This window comes from Dreissena polymorpha, chromosome 7, assembly GCF_020536995.1.
Source record: "Dreissena polymorpha isolate Duluth1 chromosome 7, UMN_Dpol_1.0, whole genome shotgun sequence".
Taxonomy (NCBI): Eukaryota; Metazoa; Mollusca; class Bivalvia; order Myida; family Dreissenidae; genus Dreissena; species Dreissena polymorpha.
In genome coordinates this window covers 104,598,745-104,623,714 of record NC_068361.1, presented here as the reverse complement: position 1 = coordinate 104,623,714, position 24,970 = coordinate 104,598,745, and the positions used below count along the sequence as shown (strand labels likewise).

The window sequence follows — 24,970 nt, the reverse complement described above, 5'->3', positions numbered from 1 at the left end:
AAGTGTGCAGATTATGAAACATTTGAACTTTCTGATGTCTTAAAGTCATTAAATGCCACTTAAAGTTTACTCTTTTTTTTTACAAAATGACCCATTTTGTGCTGTCCGTTATCGGTTAATGTTTTACGCTGTCAGGTCCAGAAGCGCTCATTCTGTAGCTTGTTTGGACCATAATCTATAATGCGACCAAGTTTCAGCAGATTCGGCCCAGTGGTTCTGATTTTATACGCTGTGCCTAGCTTTTATTGAGTATAAGTACTATTACTCACTGATTTATGCATATGAGCTCGGCTGTTTTCGGACAAAAGGTTTTGTCATAGCAAGCTCATTGTGTCATGAAGTGTCTTTTCGCCACCGGCGTCTGCCATGCTAAAACCTTAACATGAACCCATTGTACCCAGAATTTTTTTTCGTACCCATTTTTTTCGTACCCAAATATTTTTCTTAATCAAATGTTTTTCGTACCCAAATGTTTTTGTACCCATTTTTTTCCTTCTAAATTTTTTTTGTACCCAAATTTTTGTTTCGTACCCATTTTTTTCGTACCCAAATTTTTTCGTACCCAATTTTTTTTTTCGGACCCATTTATTTCGTACCCAATTTTTTTTCGTACCCATTTTTTTTTCGTACCCACATGTTTTCGTACCCAATTTTTTTTTCGTACCCATTTATTTCGTACCCAATTTTTTTTCGTACCCAAACTTTTTCGTACCCACTCTTTTTTTTTACCCAAAATTTTTTGTACCCAATTTTTTTTCGTACCCAAATTTTTTCGTTCCCATTTTTTTTCTACCCAAATTTTTCGTACCCAAATTTTTTCGTACTCAATTATTTTTTCGTTCCCATTTTTTTCGTACCCAATTTTTTTTTCGTATCCAAACGTTTTCGTACCCACATTTTTTTATTCTTACCCATTTATTTTTTTCGTACCCAAATGTTTTTCGTACCCAATTTTTTGGTAGAAATAATCGGTTTACAATTTGATTTGATCTCCCCACTCATTCCATCCTGCGAAACCCTTAAGGTGTCGCAACTCTGGTAATATATAAAACTTCTCTCTTACATAATACGATTTTATGGAAAGAAATGACTGAAAGATCTAAACCAAATTACAAAACCATTAAATCTAATCAAGACACAAGTGTTCATTCAAAGAAACATTGATCTCATTTTGAAGAGCTTGTATAGTTTCATTATTATACTCTTTCTTCGTGGTACTATCATTCCTTCCCCTGGTAAAGATTGCAAAGTAGCCTCAATATTTCCACTATCATCAACATCATTTGACTCATCTTTATATTAATCAATCTCCTTTCTGTCCGTCTTTCCACAGCTTACACCATCACCGTTTGCAACTGATGGTAAAATTGTATTATATTGGATCGCCGTGATTGCACTGTGTTTGCCTACCAGCTTATCCACATAGGTACAGGGCGGGCAATTTTGAACCTGTATATCACTGTACGGTTTCTTGGCCAAAGGCTGAATTTCTTCAACGAGGCGGAAGTTTGATGTAGGGTTTGACCACATCTGGGTTTCGCCTACAAAATTGGATGTTGAAAAGATTCGTTTAAATTTTGTGTCATCCAAACGCTACCTTCTATGTAGGTTTGTATTTGTCAAATCCATATCAAAAAGGAATGGACGTCAATACTACTTATACAAAAAGTATGGAAATGGAATTATTGTAACTATTTGTAAAATTCATGGAGAAAAAAACCTTAATTAAATGAACTTAAACAACTGTATATTTAACTCATTTTAGACAACCAATGCTTCCTCCATCGTAACATGTTGAAGCATGTAAATAATTCAACAAAAATAGTCTTCAAATCAATATTGTACTGAAAATTGACATACAATCATAAAGAAGAGCGTGCGTTATATTTTTCGAAGGAAATAGTTTTAAAAAGTACTGTGAACGGTGACATTAAGATGAAGATTTACTTTAACGTGAAATCTAATAAATCATAAAGCGGTCCCTCCTTAAAGATTAACATCAAAGGTCCAATTACAAACACGTATTTATAATAACAAAAGTAGATCTGTGCACTAAAATGCATACACGCAAACTTCAGAAACGGCGGACTTCAACGGCATCGGTCTTTTCTTGTTTCTTTTAGATTTAAGTTAAACAGTGTTTGATTAAGGGGACCGTGGTGAATCAATCTACATTTAGCAACGTTTATCAACGCTCCATTATAAACAATAGAATGTTTACACAAAGCAACTCACCGGAGCCAAACATTAGATAGAAAATTGATGCCAGCAGTATGATTCCTGCAGTGTGGTAGAAAACGTGGGCCCAACCAGCAAGGTCCTGCAGTAATTACATAGATCTATAAGTTATATTCGAGGTTTGATACGCTGTCTTTACAAAGTTTCTAAATCGTGGTCTGCGTTTATTCCTCTCTCTGAAGGGGTATACTGTAATCACTATCGAAATAAGTCCTTTAGTCTGTCCGTCTGTTTGTCCGCCTGTCTGTCCGTCTGTTTGTCCGTCTGTTTTTCCGTCTGTTTGTCCGTCTTTTCGTCTGTCTGTATGACCGTCTGTCTGTTTGTCCCTCTGTTTGTCCGTCTGTGTGTCCGTCTGTTTGTCCGTCTGTTTGTCCGTCCGTCTGTCTGTCCATTTGCTTGTCTGTCTGTTTGCAAGTCTGTCTGCCTCTCTGTATGTCCGTAGACACAAAATTGTCCTGAGAAGTTCTCCTAATCTTTTCATCGCACGCTAACTGGATTGTTCCTTATTCTATGAAGTTGTGCAATACAATGTATTCGTGTAATATATTTACTGTTAAATTGAACCTGTTTGTGCTTTAACAAGTGTTGCAAAAAACAGGAGCTGTCGGTAGGACAGAATGCTCGACTTTTCTCAGTCTTGATAGAGTAATGTATTCTTGATATTGAAGCAGTAGAGTATGAAGAAAGCGAGCATTTGGCTACTTGCATTAGTGACAGTAATTAAAAAATTAAGTGAGGTAAAAATCAACTGTATAATTATTTACCATGTAATATTATTTAGTTCAAAATTCTTAAAAAACATTATATTTTGTATATTGATTTTTTTTGTAATATCATGGTTATTATACATATAATGCAATAATATTAAACATATTATTCATATAATGCAAAATACAGGTAATCATATTGGATTGTACACGCTTATGTTGAAAGGTATCAACAATATCTCATAATTCATTGTGGATGAGCATTACCAATAGTGTATGCTTTGTATTTATATTTTCATACATCTTTATTAACAATAACATCGATTAAATATATTAACACAGTGATGTTCAAAATACTGCATTTGAATGATGTATCCCCAACTCTTGAAAAATGCTAAAATGATATTGATACATTAATGCACTTATGCCTGGCATGAGTGTTGTACCCAAGTGTTCAATTTATTAAACTTTAACGAAAGTGTTAAAAAGGACAAAACTTAACTAAACAAAATGTGAGCAGCTTAATAATATATGCATCTTGTAGAAAGTGTTCAAAGTCTCAAAAATTCAAAGTCTGAGTTAAATATCTTTGAATGTCTTAAACATATAAGAATTTAACTAAATACTTTAAGTTAAAAAGGACATAATTGTAAAGAAACTGTTGGCAAAATTATTTAGCTTGACCTACACACGAGTCCTCTGACCATAAGTAGTTCAAGTCTGAATTGATTATCTTTAACAGTATTCAAATTATTGAAATTAAAAGAAAATTTAACCCAAATTTCTGAGTTAAATAGAGGCATAACTCTAATAATAATGCTGATAGAGTTATGCAGCTTTACCTACATATGTGCCATGTTGTTGTACAAACACATTTTAAGTACGAGTTAAATATATTTGATAATGTTAAAGTTTTAGAAATGTAACAACATATTCTAAGTTAGAAAGGGGCATAACTTTAAAAATATTGCTGACAGAGTTATCTAGCTACACCTAAACACGTGTCTTGTCCCCATTAGAAAGTAGTCTATGTCTGAATTAATTATCTTTGATAGTATTCAAACTATTGAACTTATTTAACCCGAAATTCTAAGTTAAAAGGGGCATAACTCTTAAAAATAATGTTGACAGAGTTATACACCTTGACCAACACAACTGTCGTGTTGCCATTAAGAAGTAATCGAAGTTTGAGTTAATTATCTTAGATAGTATTTGACTTTATAAACAACTTTAACCAACGCCGACGCCGACGCTGGAGCGAGTAGTATAGCTGTCATTTTTTAAGAAAAGTCAAGCATATCAAAATAACGTGAGTTTTTATAATGGTAATTTTCGTTATTAGAATTTAAGAAGTATTGTTCACTGTATGTATCAATTAACACACTAAGTTACGGAAGTTGAGAGTTAAAGATTATATTGCTGTCTTCCACAGGCAAATCATAAACGTTATTTATAAAGTTGTGTATATTGTAAAAATGATGTTACTGCTTTAATGCAATTTGAAGATGCGGATCTCAAGCTCGTGCAATAATAACCTACGTACAGTAGTCAAATAAACCAAACCGCACTAAACAGCTCTCAACCAGCGTACATATCATGTCAAGAAATTCACGATGTCGCCACAATATCTTTAATTAACAAAAATAAACATCTATGAAACAACACTGTCGAGATATTTTATATTTGGTATCGAACACGTATATTCACTCTTTACTTTTTTCATAAAATTATTACACTGGGTTAAAAACTGGTCAAAGTCATCTCAGTCGTATAATATTTATACGACTGTATAGCGAAATAACTTTCATGTTTTATCTTCCTCTGAAATAATTAAAAACAAAGTTTTAATACTTGGAACGTACATTTTATTGTGGTTATCTAATGCTTGTTTTCAAATAGTGCACATTTGGTCAAAACTGGCGATGGCATAGGGTCCAATTTTTTAATGATGACAACAAGCTCCATATATTACTATATGCTGAAATGGAAGGTGGGAGGGGGTAGGAATACGTAACTGCTGTTACAAGCCCCAGTTTTGAATTATAATCCCCGAATGATACTATTTCATTCTCGATGCTTAAGCATTATAGCTCATTCCTTTTCCAATAATTGTTCACACAAGAGAATTATTGGCGCCATGTATGATTTCATTGTTATGTTTCAGTAGTCAATCTTCTTTTTGTCCTATCAGTTGTTCATGTTGACATTTGCGAAATATACTCGAACATATACAATTATAGATTCGAGCGCCCGTTTTACTACTTGTTTAACGGTCAGGTGGCCGGTTGCTATTGGAACAAGGACGGATCCGATAGATCCAGAGGTCGCGGTCACCGCAACAAGGACGCTGGCATAACGGGTTGAGAGGTCGTAGTGATTTACTGACCAACCTACAAAAATGATTTATATCTACAAAGATACAAATGCTTCTTAAATGTATCACAAGTGTTTTTATTTATCAAAATTTGATTAACAGTAAAAATGACACACCTAGAAACAGTATGATTCGGTCAATAAAAAAAATGATTTAGATAAATTTAGTCATATAACTAAATTTTTCATCGCATCCATACTCAAGTATATAATTATTCGAAACACTATGACATGGTTATACAACTGCGTAAACAATCCTAGAAACAAAGAGGACGCATATCGGAACAGTTTAATATAAACCTTATAATCTTATTATGTTGATGACTCGTCGCTAAAGTACCGGCATGTTACTTAGAACCGTGGTATTAGTCATTGAAAGATGATTTATTCATATTTAAGTACAGACTAAACAAAAGCAAGGTGAACTCAGCAAGCGAGAAAGGGTTGCCTTTATTATTATATAATTTTGTCAAAATTGGTTACGTTTCGGCCTAAAATATACATTTACAGATTAAAAAAAAAGGTATTTTTTCGTACCTGACAGGGTAACACCAAAGTATTTTTTCGAGTGTAAAATCTGCCTTATCTACCCACCTGACACGGCTAGACCGAGCGCGCCGAAAGACATAATTAGGACTATGATAACAGCTAAGCGGCCGGACAGAGTTGTAAGTACCAGGAAAACCACGCATACAAGTCCGAAACCTGCACACAAATTAAATAAGCTGAAGTCAATCACTCCTTTGACGAATAAAGATGGATAGTTAACAACAAGTCCGAAACATTGTTTTTCAAAAAACTTTTAATACGTAACGCTAGGGTTATAATCCTTACGATGTAAAAGTGTAGTCTCTCTGAAACGTTGACTCGAAAAATACTAATTTAACGCCTTTAAACAAAACCTACATAGGCGTCTGTATATGTGTAAGTTTTCGAATCGATGAGCGGAAACTAAACGTTGACGCAACGACCGAAACCATAACTACCAACGCTGCACGCTAATGGTCTAACGGAATTTTTCTCTTTAAAAAAAAGGTTTAAATATGAACGAAAGAAGCAAGGTGTGTGCCAGATAACTAGAAATATGAAATATTACCGACGCTGATGAATATTTTCCGGACGAAGGTGGTGGTGAGATACTTCTTATTGAGAAAAAAGTCAGCCAAGATGCCACTCACAACAGACATCCCAATATTTGACGCGTAGGGCAGGCTTGCCAGTGCACCAACCTGAAAACAAGAAGGGTGCTGAATGTACTGATGACACAAATGTTGGACAAAGTTTTCACTCTCATGTTTACCTTTTGACTATTGGATTTTTAGTTTCATATATTAACATGAAGTCAAAATAATAATCCAGAGGATAATAACACATATTACTATCAGATCGATAATGTCTTCATGAAAAGCTGATGCTTAGGGATTAGAAGTTTAAAAGTATGTTTTACTCTTACGTTTTGCCTACTAATGACCAGAATTATGATGAATAAAGACGAAAAAGGCATGAGCGGCTCTCAGAAATGCTCTTACTTTTTGTTAATCTAAGGAAAGATCTGACTGAAGGGAAACGAATAGACGGGGCGATGAAAAATCGAACGGAACAAATTTAGCGCAAAACAAGATAATGGAAATACTGTGTAATGTTGGCACAAATATACGGAAAATACAAAAAAATACTAGAACATAGCAAAGCTAGAAATACATCAAATCGTAGAAGCATGTGACTAGAAAATATCATAACACTTACAATCATCCATATCGTAGAAGTGCGAATTTTATATATGTTGAGTATGGGACTTCAACACATAGACAATTATTTTTAATTTACAATATTTTACAAAAAAATTACAGACACTTTACCTTAGCATGTTCCGGTCATGTTCATGGTTTGAAGTAATTTATGACAGTTAAACGTAAAACATAGTACCGCATGTTTAGTTTTAAAGAGTTAAAACAGCATTGATTAACACAATCTCACCTCAGCAATATTAAACCCGACCGTGCTCAGATACAGGAGCCCGTTGGTTAAGAAGAGATTACGGACCCACAGACTAACGAAGTGACACAGGCACATCGCAGCCACATGAAGTGACGTCAGAATAGACTTCCATGGAATTTTCACATTCTAAAATATACACATTCGAAAATGATACGTACCCGTTTTTCCTGTATTTTGACTTAATGAAATATATATGGTTTGCGGCTGAAAACGCATGACTAGACATGTTTTAGTATATTTGCTTTAGCTAATGGACAATAGTATCGCAAATAAGAAACACGTATCGCATTCAGGTGCTTCCAAAGACGAATTACCGTATGTTGACAGACAATATAGATAACCTTTGCAATGGGTATCATGTTTCGTAACAGCCCATGAAAGTATGCGTGGTGCAGTGGTAGCGCATCCGCTTACCGATCATGACGGCATTGTTTCGAATTTCTGCGATTTAAGTCTTTTATGTACAACTTTTGTTCTTACTATTAAAATAAGTTAAGACCATTAAAATCATTAAATATTTGTAAGCAATTATATCTAATGACATTTGGAAAATACCGAAATCTGTAATCAATTCAATTGAAAACGTGGATGGGAACGAGAGTTGGTTAAATAATCGTAGTTTTATAAGTTGTTTCATATTTGTCATCATTCAATTAAATGGTGCTTCTAACATATTTTGCATACTAAATTATATGTTTTCAACAAAGTAAATCTAATCGTTCAGACCCTTAAATAGAAATGATGACATGATAACGTTTATTAAAGTCAGAGCATTAATAAAGTTCAAGCCAATCAAACTTACATTGTCATCCGGGCATTTACTTGCTCGCAAAATACCAAGCTCCCTCGATAAATATTTCTGAGTTTCCGATTGATATAGAATGGTTTACTGTAGTTCATCACTGCCTGTTTCATTTATCGGCACTTATTCTGAAAGAAAACTTTTCTTTTTGATTATCATTCAGTAAACTGTTACTTTAACATTTACTTCAGAAGAAGCTTCCATGTATCTTGCCAATAGACTTCCAACGCCGTCGGCGCTTTCGCTAATTTAGCATGGGCTGCCGAAGGGCATCGGGCTATACCGTTTCGTAAAACAGGTTTTTAATCACATTTTTGTCCGGATTGTTTTCTGTTAAAAGGTTCGAATGTAAGAAATACTTTTGCAGGTATATGCGATACACACAACATGAATGCTGACAACGGAAACATAGTTTAATACGGAATCGCTTTCCATAATCGTGTACTATTAAGTGAAAATACCTTATAATTCTAATATTATTAATAAGTATGTAATAAATTGCAATTTGCACGTTGATAATATTTGTAATACACGGGTATCAAAGCGGATATACATGTATTATTGTATTCACGATATATTTTAAAATCTACTGATTTTGCAAAAAAAAGTCCCTCTTTGTTATTTCCTCAAGGGTAGTGTTCCATACTTTCACAAAATGGGTATTTATAACAAATGTTGTAGTAGATTCTGAAACGTTGCTCACATTGCTAAAACAGACTTGCAATGTAATGCCTCACCTTATTATTACGTATGCAGCTACGCTATTTTGTATCTCTGTACACAGTGACCTATCACATACAGCAATCAAGCAGGTTAATCATCTACACAAAAGTTAAAGGAAATGAAATGAATCTATCGTCTAACACAGCTTCGAAAGCCATTAATGTGTATGATCCAATTCAACACATTAGCATTGAAGATCAAACACATTAAATGGCCCAAGATGATATAGAAGTGCAGTTTAACCTATAATTCAACTGGCCCTGTGTATAATTTTACTATAATGTGCCTTTCAGGTTATAACCTTAATTTGATGCAGAAAAGTGCTATTGTTTATTTGAATTATTTTTCGAAGAAAATGTATTACTATTTGATTCTTAAAGATCTTTTTGGATATCTTTGGATCTATTCAAATGCAAAGTCTAACCAAAATTTGTAATTTTTAGTTAAACGATTTGTTTTCTGTCTAGAATTCGCGTTTTAACCTCTACTAGACTCGTGTAAAGAAGTTTATGTACAATATGGGCATTTTAGTAAGAAGGAGTTGGGTGGTAATAACACTGTTTACATACTGCTAATGAATCTAACACGTAGGAGAATGTTGCTACATCATCACAGCGAAACAATCTAGCGGAATACCAACTAAAGCTTCATACCTCATAATCCTTGACGTCATCACCCCGTGCATGCGTCATGAATTCAAACTCCGCGTCGCTGATGTTGGTGTGGTGGGATGTTTTCTCATAAGCGAGACACGCCCATAGCAACCACCACATGATGCATAGTCCGCCTAGCAACACAACGATGTAAAACCTTGTTTAGTTAATTATCCAGTAATCTGCAATTAAGGCTGCACTTAAAAAGAATCGCTGATTACTATCACTATTTTGAAAGTTAGTCATTGTCAAAGAAGTTGGTTTATATGCCTAATTATGAATTAAAAGTACAAAGGTTACAAGGGAAAGCAAAATCGTCTATATAATCTTCATGACTTATAATCTTCTGGTGTTCATTTACAGCGACCTACCGAAAAAGTAGAACATGTACTGCCAACATAGGTAGTGCATGATTACGCCTGTGATCGGAAAGCCGATTGGAGCCCCAGCATCTCGACCTGAAGTAGGAAAGCAGATCGCGACAAATCAAACATGACGACTCAAGTGGTTTTAAAACCAGGTATATGGCGATCTTGAGGTTACGTATAAGAGCATATATAAGAGCATATATAATTGATGATATGTTATGCAATTGTAAATAAAATAGAAAGATTTATATTCATGCCAGCCTGTGCAACATGATGTTTGTTTTGCTATCACTTAAAATATTATTTACACCAAAACAAACCCACGATATAATCAAACTAATGACATAGAATTTAATGCATATAATTATAAAACATTTTTCGATTACATGTACATGCAAAAAACACACAATATAATCAAAATGAACCGTAAAGTATTCATGTCTGATCGTGTTCTTCGGGATTCACACACTGTTAGACCTGTTTCAACCGAATGCAGATCATAAGTTAAAGTTCAATATTATTTAGACAAAGACGCTTGTCATGCCCGGGCCCAAGGTCGTACTCACACGAGAGCACGGCGGTCACCTGTTTGCTCCTCTCAGACGGTACCATCTAATGACGCAGCACGCCGTATAACGCCGGTAACAGAAACCAAGTTAGGGAGTACGATAATACAACATCAAACAATTAAAAGTGCTTGGGATCATGGCTCAACGAGACGCAAAAGTTGTTGGAATAATACAGGTTACTATATATTTGCATTTTATGCGCAACGGGTAGTAAGATAACGATAATGCGACAGTGCGATAGTACGATAGCGACAATGCGATAGTCATATCGCAGTGTCGCCATCGTATAATCGCATTGTCGTCATCGTACTATCGCGCTATCGTACTGTCGTCATCGTATTATCGAATTGTCGCCATCATACTATCGCACTGTCGCCATCGTATTGTCGCACTGTCGCCATCGTATTATCGCATTGTCGCCATCGTAATATCGCACTATCGCATTGTCGCCATCTTACAATCGCACTGTCGCCATCGTATTGTCGCACTGTCGTCATCGTATTATCGCACTATCGCATTTTTGCATTGTTGCCTTCGTACTATCGCACTCGCCATCGCATTGCCGCTTGGCGTCATCATATTATCGCATTGTCGCTATCGTACTATCGCGTTATTGTACTGTCGTCATTGTATTATCGCATTATCGCCATCGTACTATCGCACTGTCGCCATCGTATTGTCGCACTGTCGTCATCGTACTATCGCATTGTCGCTATCGTACTATCGCACAATCGCATTGTCGCCCTCTGGATTGTAATGTGTAACCACGATGGCCCTAATGGTATTCCGTAATTATAGTTTTGACGTTTTCGATTTCCTTGAAAATGGTACTTGTATACAATATCAGGTTTATCTTTGTGGCGAATTTGAATTTAGAATTGATGGTTAATCTTATTTGTATTAATTATGGCATCGTTTTAAGATTGATACTGATTAAAATCCAGATATTTACTCTATTGGGGCCTCAGTCGCTACATTTTTATTAAACACCGAATTCAACTAATTGATTTATGTAAATCATCAAATCGTGTTGTGCATGGTAGAGAAGATGATAGGAGCCAATGTTCATTCTGTTATTCTTACGGTTCATCAACAATCGGTTGTTTGCACTGTCACGAACTTAATTTCACATTTTCACAATAAAAGACTTAATGAGGCACGTGATACAAACATGGGGTGTATACATTATGCGGCCAATCAAGGCTTTGCGGATTCAGTATCGGACAGGAAAGCTGCTGATCAGATTGCACTTTCTTTTTTGCCGAATATGGAAAAACACCTACTTTGAAATTACGCGGGTCACCGTTGTACATGCAGCTTATCACGGCATACTGCAATTTATACACACGATGGCGATATCCGGAATGTTGCATATCCTTTATCTGCAAATGAACATTTCATATGTAAAAAGCCAACATTTGAAGAATGTTGTAGTATTAAGCACATTGAATGTAAATTGGCAGGTACTTAGAATGAATCATTGCTGATAAGTCGGTTAATAAAAGGTTTCGACTTTTGCTTTACTTTTCTCAAATATTGGTTCACACATATTTAAATGAACATTAATGTCAAATTATTCTCTATATTCGCACAATGTAGACTTTGTATTATTATGTCAGTACATACAATTAAATACGTTTTCCGTTACTTCTTGTCCATATCAGTTAAATGCAAACGACATTCTTATACTTAACATATGGCGAATACTTTATTATAGCATGTGCAAATTTGAAAAAGGTATTTGTTATAAAATGATAAAACCATCTGTTCATTGAACATCCCAGGGCTGTGTAGTGGGCGGAATACTGGGTCTAGCGTTCCCGCTTTGGACCGGTGTCGGCGCATATAGCCTCCCCCGAAGGGCTTACAAACTGAACTTCCCAACGGCCAGTTGTTCGTTGGCAAATATTACCATGGGGACCATGGCTGCAATGATTTCAACGACAACAGCGGCTGTTACTAAACTGTTAGTTCATGATTTTCCCTTTTCGTTATGAATTCGCATCTTTATGTTTTATAGAGTTATGTCTCATTCTCTGAAATATTAGTCGACATGCTGTCTACATATAAAGACGTGTAAATAACTGTATTGCTAGCACGTATGTCATGCGATATTCTTGCACAATGTTATTTCATTAACTCGCAATCATTTCACAAACATATGTATGTAGTCCATGAATCTTTTTTAACCAATACAAGTTGAATGAAAGTAAACACACACAATCTTTGTTAAGTATTTTACTATTGGTACGCAAGTAATATCGTTTTGCTAGTCTTTATTCACATTGTTGTGTTTCACACATAAGTGATAAGTACACATGCACAATACAATAAAACGTTCTTCACTTAACAACCCTTATGAAATATGGTCAGGTTTTGTTTTGTTAGTTCGTTTAATTCAATGACATGGTCATAAATTTGTTGCCGGTAGGTTTCCGTGAGGTTCTATCGTTGAGGATAAACTCGTTTGGTTGTAATATATTTATTAATGGTAATAAATATCATTAATATACAAAGAGATGTATACTCTTTGAATGTAAAGAATCGAATCTATATAAATATAGCAATACACAAATACAAGTAATGCATGATCCGACGGTGATCCTTAAAATACAAACAATACTAACAATACACACAATACAAAATACAATTTAACAACGAAACATTGTTAAAATACTAAAACATAGTTACCTGTAATATATTTATTAATGGTAATAAATATCATTAATATACAAAGAGATGTATACTCTTTGAATGTAAAGAATCGAATGACTTTAGCAATCATACGATTCACGAGATCGACATTAAACATATCAGTGCACGGGAAAAGGGATGAGTGATCTGAGTATTAGACAAATTATAAACGTGCAACTGTATGGATTAGATGAGCTGAACTTATCTAACCTAGAGCAAAACGACCTTAACGAATAAATCGAATACTAGTAAACAACTAATCAACGAGTACAATAAGTATTAAAATAACTACCGTTATAAACTCATAGACAAGTCGTGATTTACATTTAAAGTTAACGATATTTAGAAATTGGTACAACAATAAAACAACACAACACAATATAGTTTTATATTTAATAATAAATACGATCTGTAACATATTACCGTCCTCCGATTTTGATGTCGTCCTCGACATATGCTTCAATTAAATTCGAAACAAAACTCGCGCAATTATCAGTAATACATTATGATTTATGAACGCGTGAAAATCGTCTAAGGAGGATCTCTAACATTCGTAACGTCGAAAAACGCAACTCCGATCATATTTAAAACAGACAACTGTAGACAATAAGGCATATTTAATGTGTAATTATAGCACACAAATAATATACACTAGCATACTTAATAATGAATAAAACATCATGAAGATACACCTTGTAATTTATTTAAAATAAACAAATATGTATAACATATTTTCACGATTTAATGGAGATAATAGACTTTACAATAGGTAATCTCCAGTGCGCATCCACGCTGGGGTTGTTGTTGCGCGCTTTGTTTTGCGCGGTAACAACCCTGGTTCTCCAGGCTTCCGCTTGTGTGGTGGAATGTACACCGACTTCGATCGACCATTACACCTCAACGTACTGCGGGCTGACGACTGGTCCGAACGCGATCTATCGGATTCTGCATCTGATGTTTCATGCGTGTTTGTCGTCTCTGATTCGGACGTAGACTCCGATTCAGATGTAGACGTTACGTCTAGCGGCAGTTGGCGGATTGGTAATAATTGGTTCCGGTGAACTGTCTTGATGATATTCTTATCACTTTCGTGCTGGATCCGGAACACCGGAATCGACGGGTCAGGTTGGCCGATCACAGTATATGCATATTCTGCCCATATATCGGCGATTTTGTGAGTTCCTTTTAACCCGTAATTGCGAAGTAAGACTCTGTCGCCCACGTGAATAACAGTTTCATGTACTTTTCTGTCATACTGTTGTTTTGCTTTCTTTCCACGTTCTTGCGATACACGGCTGGCTGTTTTGTAAGCATCCCCTAAGTGTTGTTTGAGCTCTTTAACATATGTTGACGGTGCTGAGCCTCCAACACCCTGTCGTTTCAAACCCAGTACTGCATCGATTGCAAGTCGAGGGGCGCGTCCAAACATTAACTCATATGGTGAGTAGCCAGTGCACTCATTCCGAGTCACGTTATACGCATGTACCAGTGCTGGTACTGCAGATTTCCAGTCTGCCTTTTTTTCATTGTCCAGGGTGCGCAACATCTGTAACAGTGTACCGTTGAATCGTTCGCACTGACCATTGCCCTGCGGATGGTAAGCAGTCGTGCGCGTTTTCTTTATACCTGTTATCGCACAAAGCGTTCTGATCACGCGCGACATAAAGTTCTGACCGCGATCGCTGTGCAATTTCTCAGGAAACCCGTAATGTACGAAATAGTTGTCGAACAGAGCTTTTGCCGTGGTGCGAGCTGTTTGATTCCTTGTTGGAATAGCTTGAGCATATCTCGTAAAATGATCCGTGATTACGAGAATATTCTCATAACCTCCCTTTGATGCTTCTAGTGAAAGAAAGTCAATACACACAAGTTGCATAGGTGCCGTTGAGGTTATATTTACTAGACCCGTGGCAAAAGTAGTGGCAGTTTTACTCCGAATACATCTGTCGCATTTTCGTATCCATTTCGTTATGTCACTTGACATTCCAGGCCAATAAAATCTTTCGCTGAATAGAGATATTGTCCTATCTCGACCCTGGTGTCCCATATCATCATGCAATGCTTTAAAAACATGCAATCTGGCCGATTCTGGCAAAACAACCTGTTGTACGGTTTGTTCATGTAACGTTGTTTTATGCATTAGAATCCCGTTATCAATGTATAGATGCTTCAGCACGCGGACATACTTTTTAACTTTCGGCGGAAGTTGACGGACGTTACTCTGATTAGGTCGCCAGTTCAGAACAATAAGTGTCTTGACCTGTGAAATTGTTGGATCAGCATTTTGACCGTTTATCCAGTCTTCGGATTTTAGAACTTCCGGTGGGTTGCAGGCTTCATTTATTTTGGTCTGATCGACAACAGGACTTGAATTCATAGGGGTTGAATGCGTTACCAGGACAGCTTGTACCACGTCCTGATCTAGCCTCGAAAGTGCATCGGCCTCAACATTCAACTTTCCCGACCTGTAGTGTATTTTGAAGTCATAGTTCGCTAGTGCGGCGACCCATCTATGACCACATGCATCTAGTTTGGCTGAGCTTTGCACAAATGTTAGTGGATTATTGTCGGTGTAGACATCAAATGGGATACCATACAGGTAATCATGAAATTTATCGGTGATTGCCCATTTGAGAGCAAGAAACTCCAGCTTACTTGCATGATAATTCTTTTCCGATGTCTTCAGACTGCGGCTCGAAAAAGCAACCACTCTGTCCACGCCGTCGTGTTCTTGATACAAAACTGCACCAAGACCGTGCGAAGATGCGTCCGTATGCAACTTAAACGGTTTCGAATAGTCGGCATACGCCAGAACTGGGGCTGTTGACAATTTCTGAACAAGAGTGTCGAAAGCAAGCTGTTGTGCCTCACCCCATGTAAACTTTTTCTTCGTAATTGACTGGTTTCCGGATGTGCCGATCAGGAGGTCGTTGAGGGGCCGGGCTATCTGGGAAAAGTTTTTAAGAAACTTTCGATAATAACCGGCGAATCCTAAAAAACTTCGAACCTCTTTGATAGATGTCGGTACTTTCCATTTAAGTATCGCTTCGATCTTACTTGGGTCGGTTTTGATACCGTCTTTTGAGACCAAATGACCTAGATATATCACTTCCGGTTTCATAAATTCACACTTGGAGGCTTTTAGTTTGAGCTTATGGTCTTTTAAACGTTGTAAAACTGCTTTAAGTCTTTGAACAGCCTCTGAAAAATCATGACTGAAAACAATGATGTCATCAAGGTATATGAGGCATTCCTTTAGGTTTAATTCGCCCATACAACGCTCCATTAATCGTTGGAATGTAGCCGGGGCATTGCAGAGGCCGAATGGCATCCGGTTACACTGAAAGAAGCCTAAACTTCCTACTTGGAAAGCGGTTTTTTGTTTGTCTTCTTCCGCCATCTCTACTTGCCAGTACCCCGCCTTCAAGTCAAGTTTAGTGAAGTAACGGGAACCGGAAAGGAGGTGAATGGTGTCGTCAATGCGGGGAATGGCATACGCATCCTTGTGGGTACGGCTATTCAGCTTCCTGTAATCAATGCAGAAGCGTATAGTTCCGTCTTTCTTCCGGACAATGACCACGTTGGATGAGTAAGGGCTGGATGATGGCTGAATAGCGCCGATGTCCAACATTTCCTGCACATGCTCACGAACCTCATTTATGAGTCCAGGCGGTACGCGCCTGTAAGGTTCTTTAAATGGTTCGTTATCACTTAGCCGTATTTTGTGGCGAACGAGATCGGTATTACCCAGATCTAACGGCCCTGACGAAAAAACATCCCTCATTTCAAACAACATGGATTTGAGTTGCTCTTATTGTTCGGGTTCTAAATGATTAATATCAATTTTCAGACTTTCGCAGAACCTATCTCTATCTTTCTTGTTTGTTTGTTGTGGTGCACACTTCGCGTTTAATGGTGTCTCTGCGGTATCTGGTGTCCATGAGCGCAGTACCTTTGCAGGTTGCAATTCACAGAGGACGGTTTTAGGGACAATTTTAATGGGTTTGGCTGACAAGTTGAAAATGCGCACCGGAACTCTGGCAGTGTTTCCTCGGCTGTCAAGGCGGACAACACGCGGGCATACACCAATTCGACTTGACGCCTTCTCTGATGGCTCAGTAACAGCGGCCGAATCCTGTGTTGATTTTCGAACGAAACCGGATATTGTCATAGTTTCGTACGGTGGTAGTTCTACAGTGGATCTGTTCGTAGAAACCACCAAGCCTATGTTCGTCGCCAGAGACGTAGCCATTAAAGCTGCTTTCCATTCCTCAGATAAGTTTTCTAATGGCAGTGAGTGAAGGTGTCGTATCACATTGGTACCAATGATAACGGGTACATTGATATTGTACTCCGTATTGGGCACTACCAAAACAGGTACGTCAAAGGTTTCTTCACTTATGTTTGGAACTGATATGGCTGCTTCGATGTATCCCATATACACAAGTTCGGTTCCGTTAGCTCCTGTAATTGACAGCTGTAAATCTTCTAAGCTATAGAGAAATGGCTTTGGGTCCATTTGTTCATAACAGTTTTGACTAATAGTCGTAACCATGGCTCCACTGTCAATCAAAGCCCGTGTTCGTAAGCCATTAATACAAATATCGGATTCGTTGGAACAACCGATAAGCCTATTAAATAAATTGCATTTTCGTGGTTTGGGGTCAGAACTGGAAACGTCGTCTATTCGACCCTCAATGGCGACGTTTGTTAGTTTAAATGTTCCTTTGATGCTGGTTGATTCGTCATCAATTTATCGGGGTTTGCAGTATGATCATTATTTCGGTTATTCTGATAATAATTGGGGGTCTCCGGTATCCACCTCTCTGAAACCCTCTCTGTCGGTATTCACCTGTGGTATTTGCAGCTCTATCATTGCCACTCTGCCGACCTGTGTGTCCTTCCTTTCTCAAGTCTTCCAACTTTCGATCGAGACTCTCAATTTTCTTCATTAGCTGTTGCAGTAATTCGTTACTTTGACATGCATCTGTCTCAACAGCAAGCTGACTCACTTTCCCTATCTTATGTTTGGTATTCTTGTCCTTTAATAGCTTCACCTCGAATTCCTCTTCGCGTACCTTATTTCGTAGTTCCTCATATGGGACATTATTTTCAAAGTGAACCCTGGTGGCATTTCTCAATTCTTCGCTCTTGAGGCCTCTCCAAAACCTTTTCTTTAGCATGGACCGCCTCTCTTCGTCATCAATTTTGGTCTTTCTAGTTACTTGAAGGAGCATTTCTTCGAGTCGTAAACCCCACTGTGTAACGGACTCTCCAATTTCCTGTTCTGCACTGAGGAAACGGGATAGTAATGTGTCGGTACTGGCGACATTTCCGAAATTGTCTTCAAGTTCGGTCATGATTTCATCAACCGTTGCATCAGCATGCATATGAAGCATCTTTTTCTTGGCTTGCCCTTTAAGTGCTCTGCGAAGGCCTTGTTTGACAACGTGGTCCGCATATATAACTTTCACACTGTCTACCTCTAATTTGAAATCCTCGAATGACGATTCGCTCCTTGGTACTGGTACCTCTCCTGAAAATGACGAGATGTTCAATTTAATTTCTGTGGCATCTCTCATGCCGTCCTTTTGAATTAGCGTTTTGCCGTAGCGTAAAACGTCAGCATCTGGTAATCTTGGTTCTAATGCTGCTTTTTCTTTTTGAAGAGTTTCGATCTTACGCTGAAGTTGGTCAATCTTCTCTCTGCTGCTATGTTCAAGCACAGACGCCTTGCCCACTGTCTCATTTCGTTCATTTTTCCAGTAACCGTCCGATGTAAGATTCTCTCGCATCTCAAGTTTGCATTCTAGCTTCTGCATCCTCTCAGATAATGAGATTTCCATATCTCTTAGCTTCATTTCTTGAGATAATAATCGCTCTTCTCTGCTCTCAAAACTATGTTTCATGTCTCGTTCCTTTTGCTGTAAGTCAAACTCTTTACGTTTCCAATATTCATACATACATGTATGCTCTTCTCTTTTCCGATGTTTGCTTTCGCGATCCTCTAGCTCCAGAAGCCGCCGTCGTAACTCTTAACTCCCTTTCTGTGCGTTCATTTTCTTCTCTGTTACGGATAATGTGTGCTTGTCGTCCGTATCTGCTGTCTGTTTCCGTCTCCTGTTGTTGTGCAGACTTTTGATGTTCAAACGTCTTGGTTTGCGTTTGTTCGGTGTCACCAACGTACTCATCAACTGTAACGAGGTCACCGACATTTGATCCAAGGCTATTGATTCTTTCCCGTAGTTCCATACGTGCTTCTTCTAGAAATCTGTCCAAATCTTCAAGATTCTCTCCCTCGTGTAATGGAACATAAGACGAAACACGTTGTTGTCTGGTACTACTCGTAATTCGTTCCTGTGTTCGTAATGGGGACTCACATGCATGGACCGATTCATTCAGGCGAGTACGATTCCTCTCCTGGATATATTGTCTACAGTGCCTTATTTCTTCCATCTCTTTTTCTATATTTCTCCTCTGCAATCTCTCCTCTCTTTCACTCACATTTCTAAACTGTTCTAAACTCATCGTGCGAGCCTTACCTGTCTACTATATATACTGAATACTTATGTCTATGAACTTATGTAGAGGCCTCTTTATACTAATCAACAACTAGCACTACTATCAATAAATACTATTCTTTTAAGGCAACACTATCTCCTTAAAGCACTATATTATCACAGCAACCTCACGATCACCTCACGTTTCGTATGAAGTTGGTTGCAACATGAAAAAATACTTTTTTCAAACATTCAAATGATGCAGTATAATTAATTCACTGCCCTTGCTCGTAATCTACACACATTATCTCCCCTGAATTGCACTTCCGTTTGCCAGCTTTGAGAAACACTGATTTATTTAATTTTATTTTCAAACGCACTCAATTTGCTAATTTTCTTTCAATTTATTTGTAATGTGGTCAATTTATTTCAAATTATTTGGAAATTATCAAAGTTGATTTTACGTGCCGGTATCCTGAATCGAACTCAGTTCTCCCGCGTGATAGTCTAAAACGCTATCTACCGCGCTAATTTCGCTACAATTCACGAAATGCGAAATTAACGACTTTATAGTGCGGTCCGCGCGTCACTCTCTCGCGTGCAAAATGCGGAAAATCACGACGAATTACCAATGTGTATAATACAAATATAGTGTATTATACACGTAATGCATTACAATGCATGGTTTCATGTACAATTTTGGTATAAGAATATTTGGTAAATATTTCTGTCGATGCTATAACGTCCACAGAAATATGAAATACTTGTTTACAATATTCGAACCCGATACTGTGACTATCTGGACCGATGTAAAGGTTATAAATCTGAATGATAATTATTCAGGAATAACACCATAATACTAGTCTGTCTACTGGTAGAATTTGAAGGTATGCTCTACTGGACTACACCGATTGTACTGATTATTGCGTGCTTAAGTAAAACGGTGTTAATACATCGGTTAGTAAACGAGACAAGTTAGATATTCGTTCTTTTCCAACTTAGCTTAAAATGTAAACAATGAAGCAAGTATATCAAATACGTATAAATAACCAATTTCGCAGTTGCGTCTTAAATTACCACCAAGATAACCCGTGACCAATATGCCAAATTTCGTAAAATTGAAATCGAAGTATACTTTATAATTTCGATGGTCAACTTAGTAATAATTTTTACGCAAAATTGCAAATAATATACAAATTGATGCAAACAAATATAAACAGAAAAATACACTCACCAAAATCCGTCGGATCAGCAAAGAATAAACAAAACAATATACTTAGTCCTATACACTATGTAATAAGTCCAATTACAGTGTCAATGCACTATCCAGACTGAACGGCGAATCCAATCCTGGTAACGTAGAATGAAGAATCCTGACGTTGACGTACGTACGTAAAAGTTAATGTGTGCACATTTATACCGTGAATGTCCCGGGAACGGTTTCTCCGTGAGCAGACAGACCATAGAACGTTCAGCAAACGCGTGTTGTCACTAAACAATCCAAGTTCAGTCGACTGTCTCTTTGGGAATAACTCCCAAATATGTCTCTACTATGTCAAATAGCAAAGGCGTAGTTTGGCCAATTTGAGCAAAATGCTGTGCTCGACGATTCAACGTTGAACGATTTACTTCAAACGTTGTTTTCCTGTTTTCCACGACGACTTGTTGGGCGCCAATGTTGCCGGTAGGTTTCCGTGAGGTTCTATCGTGGAGGATAAACTCGTTTGGCTGTAATATATTTATTAATGGTAATTAATATCATTAATATACAAAGAGATGTATACTCTTTGAATGTAAAGAATCGAATCTATATAAATATAGCAATACACAAATACAAGTAATGCATGATCCGACGGTGATCCTTAAAATACAAACAATACTAACAATACACACAAAACAAAATACAATTTAACAACGAAACATTGTTAAAATACTAAAACATAGTTACCTGTAATATATTTATTAATGGTAATAAATATCATTAATATACAAAGAGATGTATACTCTTTGAATGTAAAGAATCGAATGACTTTAGCAATCATACGATTCACGAGATCGACATTAAACATATCAGTACACGGGAAAAGGGATGAGTGATCTGAGTATTAGACAAATTATAAACGTGCAACTGTATGGATTAGATGAGCTGAACTTATCTAACCTAGAGCAAAACGACCTTAACGAATAAATCGAATACTAGTAAACAACTAATCAACGAGTACAATAAGTATTAAAATAACTACCGTTATAAACTCATAGACAAGTCGTGATTTACATTTAAAGTTAACGATATTTAGAAATTGGTACAACAATAAAACAACACAACACAATATAGTTTTATATTTAATAATAAATACGATCTGTAACAAATTTACTTACAAAGCACGTTTTATTCACAGGTTTAAGTATACCGTTGAAGTATCGTTATACAACCAGAATTGAGATGGCCAGTTATAAATTAACTCCGTAGACACATTTTATTCAAAGGTTCTAGAGTGCAATTATTGAATACCGTGTCGTATCTGAGGTATTCCGGTATTGTCATAGCAACGGTCATACATAAACCCCTTGTACTATAGACTCATTATATATAGGTCTGGAGTGCAGCTATTGCATACCGTGTCATATCAGTAGTATTCAAGCATTGGCATGGCAACAGTCATAGTTGTAGGACTATTTGTCGGCCTCGTTACGGGTAAGTATAAACTAAAAACATAATTATTACATATAGTAACGGCATACAGTTTAATCCTTATTTATTTGCCCCTGCCCAAATATGGGGTTTAATACCCCTGAATAACTAATAGCTTTATTCAAAGTTTAGAGGACCACCATCATCTGATTTTTATCCCATTTTCAACGCGGCATTGACGGTATAACACCTTATGAAAGATACTAGCCTGTATTCAACACTGTGGGATATACCTGTCGCGTGCACGGACTATTTTTTTACTTTACCACTGAATGATTTTTCATAAGAAATAAAGTCGAGAAAACTTTAGCTTCAAAATTATACGACCTTCAACCTTTAAATCTAGTCATATGACATAATTTTTCGCCATCCGTATAATGATATATCAGCTGAAAATGACACTTATTGCATCATTTTCCTCAAATAAAAATTTGACAATTTATTTTATACACGCAACTTATTTCACATCTCCATGTACTGTATATCGACATATTTGAATTGTCAATTTATCACATTTTCCTTATTTCATCAAATTTGCATTATTTATAACCCATGCATATACTTTTGAGATTTAAGAATGTACAACAAGCCATACAAATATCGCACAATTCATAAATAATCTGCAATATTTGCTTTCCGATTTAATTCACGTTAGGCATAGAGCTGTATAAAGTATAAGATAGCACCACACTGGAATTCGGAACGTCCCATTTTGTACACGGGTATTATCACTCATTTTTTTTGTTGTGTAATAGAATGTTTTCATTCTTTGTGTATTTATATATTAAATTATTTTCTTTTAAAATAAGCGCATTTACCATAGACAAATAACAAAGTTTGCAAGTTTAAACATAATTATGTTTGTATGCAGAAATCTGCAAATGCAACCGAGTTTACCAACGGCTATAACTAGTATTTGATAAACTGCTCCGGTTTGTTATAACAGCAGTAATGTAGAGTACATGACGAAGCGTGTAACGAAGAAGAAAGTTTATTGAGTTCGTAAACTCATTTGAATATAGTAATGGGATGGCATAAGGGTCTTAATTTAACTATGCTAAAATAATTATTAAAGACCCTAGACGCAAAATCGTCAATTATTGAGTTAAATGGATTATTAGATGGATTTTAAAGGATAATTAAAGGTAAGATACTAGTTCGAACGTTTTTTTTTGTACTTTTGTCGTTCCCTGTTCTCGGGAAAATGATTTTAACATGGACGCCATTGATGCATCTGATCACACACGGCATACCCATAACATTATATAAAAAACACGTTCTGCGCGTACTTAAATTCGTCGTCCGAATTCGGAAAACGTATTGCCCTATATATTAGGTTAAATAAAGTGTCAGTCGCTGAAATTGTCTGTTTACTCGTCGAAATCGTCAAGGTCGTCGACGGTGTACATGTATGTTGACATCGACATCATTTTGTCAGGAAGCAATCGCCGCCATATTGGATTTTGATAATTTTCTTTCGAAAATAAAATGAATTATAGTAAAGTAAAATCTTCTTTTTGCGGTCGTAATGTGTTACAATTCGGATACTGCGTAAAATTGAATCGAGGCATATGGTGATATTTTTACTTGTTTTACAGTTTGTGTGTGAATTTTTTAAAGACTATTTTGCGTACCAGAACAAATACATTTATATCACTACGCATGGTTACATTCGTTAGATTTTAAGCGCTTTTAAGACTGAATTAAAATTATTGTTAAGGTTATTAGATCTATTTATGTTAAATGTCACGTTGAAAAAAATCAAATGGGATAAATAGAATACTAGGATTAGCGTTGAATACAGAGAAATTTATGTTGCTCGGCTCGAACACCGAAAGCGCTCGCCAAGGCTCGCGCTCCCGGCGTTCTAAGCCTCGCAACATAAACTTCTCTGTATTCAACGCTAACCTAGTATTCTCTATATACACCACCGAGAGTGAGGCACTTAAATCAACTAGGCGAGGAAGAGAAAGTCTACCTCTTCTTAAACTACACATTTATGGACGATACATCGGTATAATCAATACTAATTTACTCGAAGTATAAACAAACTATGTTTCCGATACTTTTACGCTAAATGGCTTGTTGATAGTTCAAGAGATGTTTACAATAAAATCTTCACTCAAGCTGTTGCTTACCTCGGGTGTCCGTAAACGCCAGAAAAACAAACTATATTGTGCATTCACGAAAAGAAAAGATAATCTCATATATTACAGATTGCATATTGTCATTTAAACCGAGATTAAACTTGATCGCCAGTCTTTAAAAAATAATCGGAATTCGACACATAATGTTATTGATCTTTTTTGGTTTTCGAATGAACACTTTTGTCCTTTTAGGATGGAAGAAATAGAAGGTAGATCCAAAATACCTCATTCCCTTTTTGGATCGACTTTTGTGTTGTCTACCGGAGAAATGGAGAAACCCATGCAAGTGTTGTTACTAATTAAAAGACCCAGAGGTAAGTTAATTAGCAAAATATTCGGATTGTCAATGATTATATTCTTGGGTAAAAAACATGTGTTCGGTTTAGACGAATTCCTTACAGAGTTGGAAGGTCCAAAACCAGAATATCGTAGGTCGAAATGGTATGGTGGTTATGGTGTGGATCTATAAGGAGCTCATGTTTTAAATCAGTAGTATTCTCCTCCTC

The 24,970-nt window shown here is 36.7% G+C and overlaps 2 protein-coding genes across 2 annotated transcripts in view; one reads left to right on the top strand and one right to left on the bottom strand.

Moving 5' to 3' along the window:
• Window positions 1-24,970, bottom strand: part of LOC127840004 (sodium-coupled monocarboxylate transporter 1-like) — a 639,226-nt gene that overhangs the window by 370,152 nt on the left and 244,104 nt on the right. The gene's annotated exons all lie outside the window — the stretch shown is intronic.
• LOC127837264 (uncharacterized) overlaps window positions 1-24,970 on the top strand; it is a 289,076-nt gene that overhangs the window by 227,249 nt on the left and 36,857 nt on the right. The gene's annotated exons all lie outside the window — the stretch shown is intronic.